Below are 16,377 nucleotides of genomic sequence, written 5' to 3'. Positions count from 1 at the left end.
AATTAATAGGCTTTATTTTTTAGAAGTGTTTTAGGTATGCCAAAAAAAAAAAATGAGTGAGAAGTACAGAGCTTCCATAAACTCTCTTCTTGCAGTCTCCTCTACTATTAACATCTTACATTAGGTGGTATATTTGTTACAAGTGATGAGACAATGTTGATACATTGTTATTAACTCAAGTCCATAGTTTACATTAGGATTCACTCCTGGTGTTGTACCTTCTATGGGCTTGAACAAATGTATAATGCCCCCTATCCACCATTATAGCACCCTACAGAAGATTTCCCTGTCCTAAAACTCCCCTGTGCTCCACTTACTCATCTTTCCCTCCTCCCAAGCCCCTGATCCATTTACTATATTCATAGTTTTGAATTTTCCAGGATGTCATCTCATAGTAAAGGGAAGCAGAATATGCGGTCCCAAAAATGTGACTGAAGGACTCCAGGCCATGCCACCCTAACATATGCTGCTTTGGTACACTGATTACTTTGAGCTGAAGGTACTGGAAAACAGCAGATGCAGGAGAGACTCTGATCTCCCTCATCTGCCTTAAGTCAGATCCTCCAAAAGGAACTAGGTCATCATCAATTCCCTCCTGGGAGTGTCTTCAGCAAGGAAGATGGATTCTTATCACAGGAGATGAGACTAAAAGTCAGCATCGCATCCAGACCCACTCTGTCCCAAACTGTCAGACTCCCCATCAAGTCTTCTGAGGGCCCCTTCTGCTTTCCTAAAACCATTTTCTCTCCCCTAAGAAGCCTACAACTTCCCTTTTCCTTATTAAGAGGGCATTTATTCCTGAGTTCTAAGCCACCTTAGAGAGTTACTCATTTTTCCCCATGCAACTTCCACGTATACATGAGACAGAAATGTTAATAAACTTCTTTTTGTTCTTCTCTTGTTAGTCTGTCTTTTATTACAGGAGTCTCAGCTAAGAACTCAGAAGGGTAGAGGGAAAATTATTTTTCCTTCCCTACAGTAGGAATCATAGAGTATGTAGCTTTTCAGATTGGTGTCTTTTACTTAGCGACATGTATTTAAGGTTCTTCTATGTCTTTTCACGGTTTATAGTTTTGTGGGTTTTTTTGCAGTTTTAAATAAAGCTGCTGTTATGAATAAACATTCATGTGAAGGTTTTGGTCTGAACGTAGATTTTTCAACTCATTTTGGTAAATACCAAGGAGTGATCACTAGGTCATATAGTAAAAGCATATTTAATTTTGTAAGAAACCATCAAACCGACTTCCAACGTCACTCTACAATTCTGTACTCACACCAGAAATGAATAGGAGTTTCTTTTGCTCCATAGCCCACATCTGGTGTTGTCAGTGTTCTGCATTTTGGCCATTCTAGTAGGTGTATAGTGGTATCTCCTTGTTTTAATTTGCAATTCCCTAATCATGTTGAGCATCTTTTTCACATGCTTATTTGCCATCTGTATATCTTATTTGGTAAAGTATCTGTTCAGCTCTTCTGCCTATTTTTAAATTGTTTGTTTTCTTATGTTAACTTTTAAGAGTTCTTTGTATATTTTAGATACCAGTCCTCTATCTAATATGTACTTTGAAAAAGTTTCCTTTGAAAGAGGCTTGTTTGCTCATTCCCCTCGGAGTTCATTTGTAGAACAGAAGTTTCTAATTTGAATGGAATGCACTTATTAATTTTTTCTTTTACTGATTGTGCTTTTAGATCTAAGAAGTCATAGCCCCTGGCTGGCTTAGTTGGTAGAGCATGAGACTCTTGTTCTCAGTTGTGAGTTCAAGACCCATGTTGGGTGTAGAAATTACTTAAAAATGGATCTAAGAAGTCATTGCTAAACCCAAGGTCATCTAGGTTTTTCTCCTATATTAGCTTCTTGGAGTTTTATAAAATACGTTTTTTAATTAGAAAAAATAGAGACTCTGAATAAGTCAAGGTCCCCACCAGATTATTTAAATCGAGACTTTAGTGAAGGGACAACTTGAAACAAGCTTGGCAAAGCTAAGGAAACATACAAGGGGAGGTGAGACACCTAAAGATAGCACCCATGGTAAGCTATTACCACTCCTAGGGCAGATCGGGAAAGGGAAGAGGTAGGGCGGGCCCCTAAGCAATGGTAAAGGGGCTATTACTGTGGACTCAACTACTCCTAAAGATTTCACTTTGGGGCAGAGAGAGAGCCAAGGAAGAACTCTTCTCCTTCCCTTCCAATGTCATGTCAGTGACCCTAGTTGGCCAAACCCAATAGAAGGCAGCCAGCAAATGAGGCTAAGGAGTACAGTCTGCAGAAGTTGCCCTCCTGAAGCACAGAGCTGAGCAGAGACAGATGGGAGGTCCATGTGGGAGAGGGCACATGAAGAATAAGGACCATGAGCTCTTTGCATGACAAAAAAATACATGAGTGACACTTTGACTATTGTGGACGAAGGTTCAAAGCTGAGCTTTCTGACTAAGGTGAGTGAACACCTCCATTTCTTTATGTTTAACTGGGAATAATAACAACCCTGCATTATAAATATTGAGATGACTATATTAAATGTCTACTATATAAAGTATTGATGAGTATCCAATATATACCAGCAACTGCTGCAAGTATTACGGCTATTACTAGTGTAGTCATTTTATTGGAGGAAGAGGAGAAACAGGCAGCAAAACCAGAAATGTAATCATTATCTCCCAGCAGAAGACATACATGAAATTAACAGCCAAAGCCATACCCAGCAATGAGATATTAACATGCCCCACTAAAACCAAGAACCAAGAGGGATGTTTTCTACCACTATTATCATCTAATGTTCTAGAATTTTAGCCAACACAGCAAGATATGTAACACTGGAAAGAGAAGAAATTTACCTTTTTATTACTTTTAGACAATGATGATTCTCTATCTAGAAAGATCCCAACACCCAAATTTTATAATTAAGTGGCTAGACACATAATGAATTTATAAAGCATAAGTGGCTTTTCTAAAATTCAGAAAAAAGTTATTATATTTAATGGAAATAAATCCCCTTTTATAATAGTAAAACAAAATATGAAGCACCCAAATGGACTTATAAAAAATTTTGCAAACAATGTGTAGACAGCCAAAAAAACTGAGAGCTACGTGAAAAAAAGAATGCAGTAAATGAAAATCATTCACTTACAGGGTTAATGAAATTGCATTTAAATTCCCAGTGGGATTTATTCTGAAACATGTTCAAGTAAAATTAAGATTCATCTAGAAGAACAAATTCATGAGTAGAGCTGAGAAAAGATAAAATAGAAACAAAATAGAAAAAGATTGACTTGTGATATTTGTTGTACTAGATGTAAAAACATCGTTTAATATTAATATATTTAAAACAGGTGGTGGTGGTGGTGGCACAGAATAGAATACTAACAGGGATGAAGTAGAAATTCCAGAAGCAGAATAAGTTCATTAACATGATAAACTTAAATATGTGTTCTGATACATTACCCTCAAGTAAATACCAGGGGGATTCAAGATTTAAATGTTGACAATCAGCCTTGATAAAAATCCTGGAAGAATATTTGTGTATCTCAGAATGGAAAAGGGCTTTATGAGAATAAAAGCAATACAAAATAAGTCACCCTGGGCGACCTTGGGTCAGATCTGTGGCCACGACTTTCTAAGGGATTGCTGAATGCCATTTCCTTCTAGATGCTGAAGGGGGTGGAGTTGCCCCCCCCCCCGAGATGCACAGCGGGAGGGTGGTGATGGTGCACAACATGCCTATTACACGATGCTCATCATCATCATCATCATCGCAAACAATATGAAGCTTTGTAGAGCACGTACGATGTGCCAGACGTTGCATTAGACATTCAACATGCCTTAATTCATTAGAGTCTTACAACCAAAATGTGAAGTAGGTGCTTTTGTTGTTATTAGTATCTATTTTATAGATAAAGAGACGCTTACGGTGATAAATGATTCGCTCAAAATGGTAAGACCAGGTGGTAGAGTCTACTGGCTGTCAAAGCTTATGCTCCGAGTAATCAAGCGTACACTATTGTACTACATCTCTCTGAGCCTTGATTTCCTCATCTATAAAATGGAATCTACATGGCAAGGCTGTCTTCAGATAGACAGGAAACATGCAATCCATTTATCACAGTAAGTGACATATAATGAAACAAAACATAGGAATTAAAAAATAACGAAGAGCAATGATAAGAATACACATATCTAGATAAATATTGATTGTATAAATTATAACATCACTTTGTGAGATCAAAAATAGAAAATTAAAGTAGCAAAAAAAATAGCACTTTAATGATTCAAGAATACCTGTTGTACTCTCTAGGGAAAATAACACCCCTACAAATTTTTAAGTATAATTAACAAGCTAAAAGCAGAAGAAGTGAAATTATAAATTATTAACAAATCCAAAAAATCTTAAGAAAGGACAGAAAATATAGAACAGTCAGGGCAAATAGAAAACAAATAGCAAGGTGATAGATTTAAGCCTAAATTACAGTATATTTAAGCAGACTAAGTATTCCAATTGAAATATAAAGTTCCTCAGACCAGATAATAAAATAAAACAAAGTTGAACGTGCTGTTTATAAGAGATACACCTTATATATAAGTATCAACAAGTAAAGGATGGGGAAAATATTATGCACACCAAAAGCTACAAAGTCAGAGATGAAAGTAGTTCATTTCAGAGAAATAAAAGTTTCCACTTGAAGATAAAATGATCTTAAATTTGTTTGCACCTAATAACATAACATCCAAATATGTAAAGTAAAAAAGGACAAGTCAACAAAAAGAAAAAAAATCCAGTAATGGTGGGAGACTATGTAAGTCAGGGTTCTTCAAAGAAACAGAACTATAAGGATATATATACTGAGAGATTTATTTTAAGGTTTTGGCTCACATGACTGTGGAGCTGGCAAGTCCAAAATCTGCAGGGGAGGCTGGCAGGCTGAAACTCAGGCAGGAGCTGATGTTGCAGTTTTTAGGCAGAATTTTTTCTCCTCAGGGGAAACCTCAGTTTCTGCTCTTAAGACCTTCTACTGATTGGATGAGGCCCACCCACATTCTTGAGGGTAATCTTTACTTAAAGTCAACTAACTGTGTTAGTCACTTCTACAAAATACCTTGACAGCAACACCAAGATTATTGTTTAATTGAATAATGAGGTACTATGTTTTATCCAAGTAGACACAGAAAATCAATATTCATGCAGATTTTACACAATTTAAAATGTAAATTATATTTCTATTTTTTAAAAAAGAGCAGTGAACAAAAGCAAACCAAGGGATTGGTAATTGTTGCAGATTGGGGCCCTGGGAAGCAGAGTCTGAGATAGAAATTAGCATGCAGGACTCCTCAGGGATTGTCTTGGGATCCACAGCTGTGGAAAGGAGAGGGAGGAAGCAGGATTTGGGAAGGGGCAGAGCTGAGACGCAATTCAGCATCATCTGTAACCTCAGCCAACCCTCCCAGGAGATCAAAAGATGGGATGACCTTTCAGAACTGTGCTGAGCTGGGGCAACAAGCCTGGCTTTTATGCATCCCAAATCAAGTGAGCACTGGAGGCAGGGCATTGTGGAAGGAGGTTGTCTCTCCAGGTGAGGCAGCTCTTCAGCTGAGGCCACTCGGAAGGGGGCTGACAGCTGAGGGCCGTGTGCAGCAGAGCTCTGGGCGCTGTGGCGATGAGTCCTTCAATCCTGACGGGACCTGGGCCACACATCACTGGATGTGTGTTTAGAGTCATGTTTGGATTCCTAATGTGCTTAGCTTCTTTGTCATGGACATGACATCCATTATTTTAAACACATAGAAGAAGGGTGTGGGTACCCACCTGATGGGGTCATAAAGGAAACTGATCTCCCCCCCTTACCATGCTATGTAAGTGGTGGCCCTTCTCAAAAGGCTAAAAGAGTTTACAACTCCAAAAAGAACCCTGCTGGGGTTCCAGAGACTCCAGTGTGTCACTGACTCATTTCAGTCAGTCCCCTAGATCTTGAATATGGAGTAGACATGTTCTTCTATCAGCCAGGGATCTCACTTTGGGCCACTGATCACCTGTGGGAGTATCCTTGCCTCAGGTCCTGAAGGGGCCACGGCCAGCATTCCCCTGGATCTGAGGATGAACTACGGAGAACAAGAATGGAACAGTGGTTAAGATAATGTGGCAGATGATCTCTTATGTTTCTTTAGCTCCATGAAGAAGCTTGGACCCACCTTCTTCTACTGTGAGAAAGGGCTTCATTCATTCAGCATGGCATTTGTCGAGCACATGCTCTGAGAGTATGCTTTCCCACCTTGTCAAAGACAGTGCACAACTCCTTAGAATGTTGTTTCCTTTAGTCATTGGTTATGAGTAACTCACAGTTTTTCATTATAATGCTTCCTTGGAAACTCATCATGGGAGATATAGACTGGCTCATATATTTCCCAGACAGAAGTTTGGCTACCAGCAGGGAATCCTAAACAAGTGAAGACTGCAGATGATGAATACACAGCATGATGATGGTTGAATTAAAAAAAAAAATATATATATATATGCATGGCACTAAAATGTCCATGAAATGTTTTGTGTAAGCACAGATACCAAGTCATTGTCTTTGTAGGGTTCTTATTCTTAAACAATTTAGAATACTTTGTCCTTTAGGATGCATGCTGGGCAACCATGTCATGATTGAGTGACTCAATTCTCTTATTTATTTTCCTTTTAATGATTTTCCTTCTCCTAAGAAAATGCATAGATAGTATATTAGAACAGGACCAATAAGATCCATCTATGTATCTATGTATCTATCTATGAATCTATCTAGATATCTATCTAGATATCTAGATATATAGAAAGAGAGAGAGGAGAGAGATTAATTATAAAGCATTGGCTCACATGATTATGGAGGCTGAGAAGTCCCACAATGTTGTTTGCAATCTGAGACCTCAGGAGAGCCCAAGAACCAGTGGCATAGATTCCAGTCCAAGTCTGAAGACCTGAGAACCAGGAGCACCAAGGTTGGGAGGAGATCGATTTCCCAGCAGTCAGGCTGAGAGCAAATTCAACCTTCCTCTGCCGGTTTGTTCTATTTAGGCCCTCACTGGGGAGGGCACCTACTTTACCCAATCTTCCAGTTCAAATGCTCCTCTTTTCCAGAAACACCTTCACAGACACCTCCAGAAGAGTGTTTAATCCGATATCTGGGCATCCCTTGGCTTCAAAGATACAAATTGAAGTTAAATAATTATAATACAAACTTTGGGTAAAACCTATTTTAAAACATGTTGTGAACTAGGGGCATCAGATAAAAAACAGAGTAATGCTGTGTTGGGTATTCTGTGTTGGTTTCTCCAGATCTCCTTCCACCCTTTGCCACCATGTTTGGAGCCCCAGGAGAATGACCTCTATGAAGAGCACCCACTGGACCACTTTGTCTATGGCTTCCTGCGGGATTTAGCCCATAGAGGTCCCAGAAAAAGCTGGGGACACAATGGCTGGGGGTATTTATATTCCTGCAGGCCTTGCGTTGGCAGCGGCCACATTCCTGTGCTAATGGCCACTGTCTCCCAGTCAGCCATCTCTGTGGGTTCTGGCATCCTCTCTCCCTGCGCCCTGCTCACCCTAGGGGAGCCATGGCTTTCCTGTGGCTGCTGCCTATGGAGGACGCTTCCACAACCATTGTTGGTCTCTCGTAGCTGTGCCCACATCTTGGTGAGCAGAACCGTCATGAACTCTGCTCGGTTACTGGTTTGAGTGTACCATCTGATTCCTGCCAGCATTCTAAAGAAGCATTTCTCAGGGTGCCTGGGTGGTGCAGTCGGTTAAGTCTCTGACTCTTGGTTTTGGTTTGGGTTGTGATCTCACAGTCGTGAGATAGAGACCTGCAGGGAGCCTGCTTGAGACTCTCTCTCCCTCTCCTTCCCTGCCTGTTCTCTCTCTCTAAATAAATAAAACCTTAAAGAAAAAAAGCATTGTTCAGCATTGGTCTGTGCTGCATGCATTTACCTTAGGACCCCTTCTATTCCTCATTGATCAACATTGTGAATCTTTTTTTCCCATGACATTAAATTTCCCTTAATAAAGCATATTCACCTTAAAGTTCAAAGAGGGAAAAATCAGTACTAGTTTCAACTTTTTAAAGAGGGCATTAATGTCCACAATAGCCAAACTATGGAAAGAGCCAAGATGTCCATCGACAGATGAATGGATAAAGAAGATGTGGTATATATACACAATGGAATATTATGCAGCCATCAAAAGGAATGAGATCTTGCCATTTGCAACGACGTGGATGGAACTGGAGGGTGTTATGCTGAGTGAAATAAGTCAATCAGAGAAAGACATGTATCCTATGACCTCACTGATAGGAAGAATTCTTAATCTCAGGAAACAAACTGAGGGTTGCTGGAGTGGTGGGGGGTGGGAGGGATGGGGTGGCTGGATGACAGACATTGGGGAGGGTATGTGCTATGGTGAGCGCTGTGAATTGTGCAAGACTGTTGAATCACAGATCGGTACTTCTGAAACAAATAATACATTATATGTTAAAAAAAAGAGAGAAGAAGAAGATAGTGGGAAGGGAAAAATGAAATGGGGGGCATCAGAGGGGGAGACGAACCATGAGAGACTATGGCCTCTGAGAAACAAACTGAGGGTTCTAGAGGGGAGGGGGTGTGGGGATGGGTTAGCCTGGTGAAGGGTATTAATGAGGGCACGTATTGAATGGAGCACTGGGTGTTTTATGCAAACAATGAATCATGGAACACTACATCAAAAACTAATGATGTAATGTATGGTGATTAACATAATAAAATAAAATTCAAAAAAATGAAAGCATTACATGAAGGTTGGGAAATGGTAAACACAAGTATTCACATATGTTCCCCCTCCCCTGCCCCAAGCAAATAAACAAAACACACACACACTTTGTGAAAGACTGTGTAACTCCACGTTGTTTCCTGTTCCTCAAGCTGGAACAACTGATTAGAGCAATGAGCTCTGACTCAGCACTTTATTTAACTAAACATGAACTGTTGACATCTCTCATTAACCCTGGTTTCCTTTTTCCTACCAGTTAAATTGAGGTTTTTTACTTAATGTAAGATTTGAGGTTTCTGTCTCAGAGATTCCTAAGACTGGCTACTTTTATCTGCTCTTATTTTTATCTCAAAATCTAGATTTATTTGTAATTCTAAATATTGACATTAACTTTGCTTTTTCCTTCCCTTTCAGTTTTGAGGTCCTGCTTTCAATTCTCTTGAGTCTGTATACAGAATTAGAATCCAGGATCGTAGGGTAATTCTCTGTTTAATTTTTGAGGAACGGCCATACTGTTTTCCACATAGCTGTGCCGTTTTGCATTTGCTCCAGCAGTGTACAAAGGTTCTGATTTCTCCATATTCTTGCCAACATTTGTTATTTTCTGTTTTTTTATTTGTTTTATTTTTTCAAATATAGAAATGCACATGATTACAAATCCACCATGGTAGTCTTCATCAAATTAGAAGTGTTCACATCACTCATTCCTCCAGGGATAGAAACATTTGTGAAATATCAAATTCAATTAATACTGGTAAATGTCTTCAACTTTGAGGAGGTTACAAATGGATTTTTCAACTGCTTCTTATTCTTCCAGATTACAAACTCTTTTTTCATTGAACATTTTAAAGAACAAGTTAATTCATCTCAACTAATCTATACTGAGGGCTGTTACCAGTTCTCTTCTAGGTGAATGGGCCCAGCAGTGAACAAAACCATTAAAAAATTACAAACCATTTGGAATCCCAGTGTTGTAGTGTTTTCTTTAGAGATGATGTCTTTTATGTTAACTAGCAAGCAGGCACCCTCCCGACCTCACTGTTATGTCTCAACCAATGCGTTCATGGCTCTGAAAAGACAAGAGACAGATTTCTACAGTTCTTAATTCATGCTTGTCAATGGCGCTTACCACTTGTGATATGTGAATGTATTTTATTTTCTTGCCAGACTTTGAGCTTCTTGAGGGAATATTTCATCTGTGTTTGATTTCCCACAGTTATCCATAGCATTTTGCACAAAAGCAAGCAAAAGGTATGTATTTTTCACTTTCTGAGTGTTAATCAACTGGCCTGAGCCTCCACAGTTTTTTTTTTTTTTTTTTTTGGTCATTCCTGAAAAGTTGCATCTCTTATGCCAAGGAGAGTGGTGATTCTAGACCTCCAAGAAGAGGGCTGAATAGGTAATCCAAATCCCCTTCCTTCCTGCTGGGCACTACCCTGCCGGTGGATTGTTGGTGCCCTCCAGGCGAGAGAGCGGCTTACACCTGCTGGTCTCCCTGTTTTAGTTTGTATTTTTGTAGGAAAAAAAAAAAATGAGCAAGCCGAATTCTGTTTTGGAATGCTTTGGAAATTAGAAGGGAAGTCCACTTGCTCTCCCACAACAGGTACTCCCCCCGCCCCCCCAAAAAAAACCCCACACGTCTCTGTGCCAGGTAATAATGTATGGCTGGCAGACATCAAGCACCAAAACAGGTGATAAATCCACTTCTGCGAAATGCAGCTCCATCTTTCTCCCATTTGGCCCCGGGGGTTGTTTTACTATTTTATGAGTCTGAATGTAATTAGTCACAATTAAAATCTGAATTCTCTAAGTATATTTGCAGTCGAACTTCATCTGAGGCAATAAAAAATAAATAGCTCACAGTGACTTTACTACTTATGTTTCTCAGGTTTGGGGGTGGGGGTAGGATAATGAAGAGGTGTCTTCACAGCATCCAATTGACCTGCAGGATCTTCAGGGGATAGAGTGCCCACAGCTCAGGTTTATTTCACCTAATCTGTATAACAATGTATGTCCACTGTATAACCATGAGTAAGGGCAAGTTCCCCCTTAGAATGCCATGCGGCAGAGGTCCTTTGTGAGCAGTGTTCTTCACCTTCCTCTGGGGGAGGAGAGGGCTCCTGTTGGAGACAAAAGATACCCAAACTCCTTGTTACTTTTCTGCTTCCACTCTGAGCTCTGTGGCTGTTTGTTTCATTCACGTCTATCCCAAATGCCAAACGAATAGCAGGTACCTGCCTGAGATCTTGAACTATTTCTAGTCAATTCTTGGGAATCACAAATCTATGTGAAGCCTTGTTGACACCGAAGATGTAACCTTCTCCAGACAAGGTTCTAAATTCTCACCTTTCTAAAATCTGTCTCCCTCCTCTGTAACCCCACTTGGTCCTCCCTTTCCTTTCTCTCTCCCACTCTACTCTGCTCACCTTTTATTGAAAGCCTCACGCTGGGATGCGTACAGGACCATACGGTACCTCTACTCATGGTATTTACCTACCACCGCGCCAGTAGCTACCACAATTGTGGAGCACTCACCAGGTAAGAAGCACATGCTTGCTCACTTAAAAACACACAGGGCTCAAAAGCTACATCATTTTCTCCTTCCCATTGTTCAAATCCACACCAAGAGGATCAGTTGATTCTGTCTTTGGAACACCTTTTTATCTGCTCACGTCTTCCTTTCTCACCGACAGCCCTTGCTCCAGACTTTGATCTGGTCCCATGCAGGGTTGAGGGTTGAATTGTGTCCACCAGAAAGATATGTTTAAGTCCTGACCCTTCATACTTGTGAATGGGACTTTATTTGGAAATAGAGTCTTTGCAGACATAGGGAAGTTAAAATGAGGTCACGCTGGATTAGGGTGGGTCCTAATCCAATGACTGGTATCTTTATAAGAACAGGGAAATTTGGACACGGAGACACACAAGGAGAAGGCCAAGTGACAAAGAAAGTGGAGATTGGGTCATGTGTCTCCAAGCCAAGAAATGCCAACGATTGTTGGCAACCACCAGAAGCTAGGAGAGAGACGTGGAGTGGATTGTCTCTCAAAGCCTCCAGTGCAATAACTCTCAGATAGTTCCCCTTGCCTTCTGATACCCCATCTCCCATCACCGAACACTGTTGCATGCTTTCAGGGATGGGTCAGTACCGAGCAGAGAACTTGGTCACGGGAAGGGCACACGAATCTGGAGAGGGATTCTGAGACAGGAAATTGATAAAACCACTGGATACTTGCAGAAATCTTGGGGAGGTCACAGACCCTCCCCCAGACATGGAGTCAGGGACTCAAAGCACAGAGAAGCTACTGCTGCCGTCTGGGTACATTCACACAGTCACTGCGTCCTCTCTGCTGGGGCCACTACCTGCACTCACAGGGAGGAAGCCGAGGCTCTGTGGGGGGTGAGTCCAGCCACGGGATCTGAACCCCAAACTTTCTGCTCCATAGCAAGTACTCTTCCTCCACATCAGCACACTGGCTTATTTATTTTTCCCAGCCCTACCTTGTTATTTGTTTGTCTGGATTTCTCCCTTTTTCCCTCTGCACCTGCTCATCCGGTAAGGTCCAGTTTAAATCTAATTTTATCTGTTATAGTTTTTCCCAAGCACTTCAGCTGAAATAGATCTGAGCTAGCTCTCCTGAACACAACTTAATGACACACGTATAGTTCTATTTGGCATGACTGAGGACTTCCTGAGTTATCTCTTTCTTCAACTACTGTCTTGGTTTTCTTTGCATCTTCTCTTGGTAGTGATTTTTTCAGGATTGTTGTTAGCTCCCTGGCACAGTCCATAATTTATATTCCTTTGTATGTCTAGCAGGTCCCAGAACAGTACCTTGCACAAAAGAGTCTCAATAAACTCAGATGTCTTGGCTCTCAGTAACATCATCTGCTCTGGATTTGTTAGCTCCAGGACATTCCTTAAACATTCCAGCTCAGTTCGTTTCCCTTTGACAAGAGGAGTCTGACCTAGCAACTCTAGATTTTCCCCAGTCTCATTAGATCAGGACAAGCTCCTTTGGCTAAGAGGGGCTGTGGGCCTCATCTGGCCCAAATCCCAGGCCCATGGGGCTTCAGCAAGCTTCACCTATACCACGTTCACCAGAGAGTTGGGCTATGGTTGTGACCTTGGTGTTGGAAGGAAATCAAGGCCAGGTGTGATGCAGGCAGTGTCTTTGCGTGGCTCAGGTGTCTGCCTGATGTCTGTCTAGGATACATTTTGGGAGGTGCCAGATCTCAACAGGACAGCTCTGTCTTCTCACACATGCCCAGAAAGGCTTCGCGACACTCACACAGGGGCTGTGGCCCACAGGGTTCTGGGGAATGGTATTCTGAATGGTAACAGTAATGAGTGCACCTGTCCCTGTTCTTCTAGGAAAATAAGTGACATAGATCGACCTAGGTATGCTAGCGTGTGTGTGTGTGTGTGTGTGTGTGTGTGTTGGGGGGGTGGAATGGAAACTTAGGGAGGCATTTGAAGCCCTGTTTTACCTTTTCTTATTGAAATGACATCCCCTCCCCACCTAACCCCCCCCACACACAGTATAATCTTATGAATGCCTTTCCCCAGTGCAGGTTCACCAAACCCCCAAGCTCTGCAGATAAAAAGCACAGGCAACTGAATTTTTGTAAACCAGCAGAAAAATTTTTCAAAGTTTAATTTTAAAAGCATAATTATAGATATCCAGATGCTGATGGAAATCTGATGGTTTAGGAAGTAAGAACATTCCCTTGCTGGGTGTAGTAGCATCACCCTTTACTGAACTGCACTGAATTCCCACAACTAACCATACACCCCAGAGAGAACCACGCAGACGTGGACAGAAGAGAATTCTCCATTTTGGCTCCAGTTAGCAACCCCCGGTAGTATCCCCATAGTATTACAGCCAAGGAGATGTGGGGGGAGAAGAAGATGTTTGTCCTTAGAGAGGGATCAATTAATGGACAATCATGCATAACTTCAGGTATAATTATATAAGAAACAAGCAGTGTGAGATAGTTCATTTATTTTTATGGTGGACCAATTTTATTTTATGCTCATTTTACTGCAACCAATTCCTTCTCATTCTCCTAAAAAGTGTAAACACTCATCACATGTACTCTGAGCACAAGATTTCAAGCTCTGTGTCTTTGTGTCACAGGCAAATGCTGTCAACATCACTATTTTAAATGACAGTTCTAACAGTGAGGGTTGTGATTATTTATTTACAGAAAAAAAGGGGTCAACAAAGGAGCATTTGGAGATGGGAAAAGTGTGTTTCTAGTTTTAATTACATGTTGTATTTAGAATTCAACAGTAATATCTGATCCATATCTCTCATATGAGGTCAACCTGAGACCAGCTTCTAGGGCAGTGGTTCTAGTCGAGGGCTGATGTTGCTCCACCCCAACCCTCCTGGGGGCAGTTGGCAGTGTCTGGGGACATTTTTGATTGTCACAGCTAGGGAGGCTCCTACTGACATCCAGGGCTGAAGGCCAGGAGTGCTGTTAAGTGCCCTACAATACACAGGGCTCTCCTCCAACCAAAAAAGTCACCTGGCCCCAAATATCAGAGGGGCTGAGATTGAGACACCCCACTTGCTCTGAAGAAAAAGCAATTTTACTCCTCCTTTATGGTATCCCACAGTTCACCTTTGAGTCCCATTTTATTCGAGATGTCCCAAGCGTCATGACCAGAGGGTTAATCTCAGAAGAATTTCACCTTCCTGTTAGTGCAGAGAGAAGCGTTGTGTCCAGGGTAAGTGTGGTTTGTCACCGTAGCATTCCCTGGGAGATTAGCTGACATTTCTTGCTTCAGTGGCTAAAACACTGCCTCTCAGTCTGCCTTCCTGATATTTTGCTGAGACTCTGATTAAACCTTGACTGAGGATGCTTAGATGCTGGCCAGATTTTACTCTGAAGGATACTACCACCTGGAAGCAAGGAAAAGGAAAAACAAGGAAGAAAAGGAAAAAAAATAAAAAAAAATCGTTTTCATCTGAAACACTTCCAAAGCTTGATGGGGCTCAAATAGAGTATCATTAATTATCTCAATAGCTGAAAAGATAATGCAAATCCTAAAAACATAGCTATCAACTGTTATGGCATCTGGGAACCCTAGTGGCTAGCTACTTAAAATGTTTTTTCAGGATAATTTTACTGTACGTCAGCGTAATAAGCTAGAGAGATGCTGTTGGATCGCACAGCTGCTTCCCCTCTGGCCCCACTCTGCTAAGAAGGAGCCCCAACGTCTTCAATACCACTCTGTAGTAAAAGAAATCCAATGCCATGCCCATTATTTGGCAACATTTGATCACTACGCCACTGGACATTATTATGTAGAGACTCTATGTGGCTTTGTTAATCATACTGGGTGGGGAAACTGAGCCATGGGATGACCAGAGAAGGAAGAAGTCAGCTGGTACCTGGTGTGGAGGCTCCTGGACTAGTACTTTCCTTAGGAAAAGCAATCCTTCCTTCACAGCACACAGAAGGAACATGGCCCAGACTCCTCAGTGATAAGCTCTGTTTCCTAACAGTGTGAGGTTAATGAATCTCCTTATTTTTGGCAAGATGAGTAAGTGGAAAGGAGAAAAATCTATCTAAAAGCACCCAGTTCAGAGGCTTTAATTGCTTATGTGACAGTTGAGAAGAAAGCCCCCTCCTTTCAAAGCAGAAGGATGGAGTTCTGTATTCCTAAAGCTGGCAGCTATGCTTCAATTAGATAAATAAGAAGAAAATTAAAATTTGATGGATTAAATAAGGGGGTGAACCAGTACTTATTTCCCAACTAGAAATTATTATTTTTGCTCTTTTGAATTGATAATTATCAGCACCAGAGTTTATCCACTTACATAATGAGGTTCTTCTTTTTAATTAAAATTGAAATGCTTTACATTTCTTGCCTTCCCTTAAGAAAATCTTTTAAGTATTTAAGTCCCTGATATTAGAAAGCTTTAATTACATTACGGAAGGAGCAGCGTGGAAAGAGTTGGCAAGGAATGTGCTTTTTCTTCTCTCATAAACATCACCACACTGAAAACTCAAGGCAGGTTAGGTGGAAAACATCACTAAAGGACCATGCATGTAGCCTCATTTCCAATCATTTTACCTGCTTTGCCCAATTTCAGAACCCCATCAAATCATCACCAAGCATCCCATATTGTCCTGAAAATATCCATAAAAATTGTCATAAAAATCAAGCTACAACAGACATCTAGGTTTGCACCTGTGTCCCATACCAGTGGGATATTTGTTTACATTGAAATAAGGCACCGTATCATCAGGATTCTCTGGAGAAACAAAACCAATAAGAGAGCGCCGATAAATATTTTTGAAGTTTTATTAAAGATTTATTTTAAGGAATTGGTCCATGCGATGTCAGGGCTAGCAAGTCCGAAGTCGGTAGGTCAGCTTGGCAGGCTGGAAACTCAAGCAAGAGTTAATGCTGCAGTCTTGAGGCAGAATTTCTTCTCTGAGAAACCTTAGTTTTTGCTCTTAAGGCCCTCAATTGGGTGAGGTCCATTCATATTATTGAGGATAAGTTCCTTTACTTAAAGTCAAGCAATTGTAGATGTAAGTACATCTAAAAAATACCTTCATAGCAACACTTAGATTAGTAATTGATTAAATA

The sequence above is a fragment of the Eumetopias jubatus genome, unplaced genomic scaffold (assembly GCF_037043125.1).
Source record: "Eumetopias jubatus isolate StellerSeaLion01/CBP00866 unplaced genomic scaffold, mEumJub1_p1.0 scaffold_1, whole genome shotgun sequence".
Classification (NCBI taxonomy): domain Eukaryota; kingdom Metazoa; phylum Chordata; class Mammalia; order Carnivora; family Otariidae; genus Eumetopias; species Eumetopias jubatus.
This window is presented reverse-complemented; position numbering follows the sequence as displayed.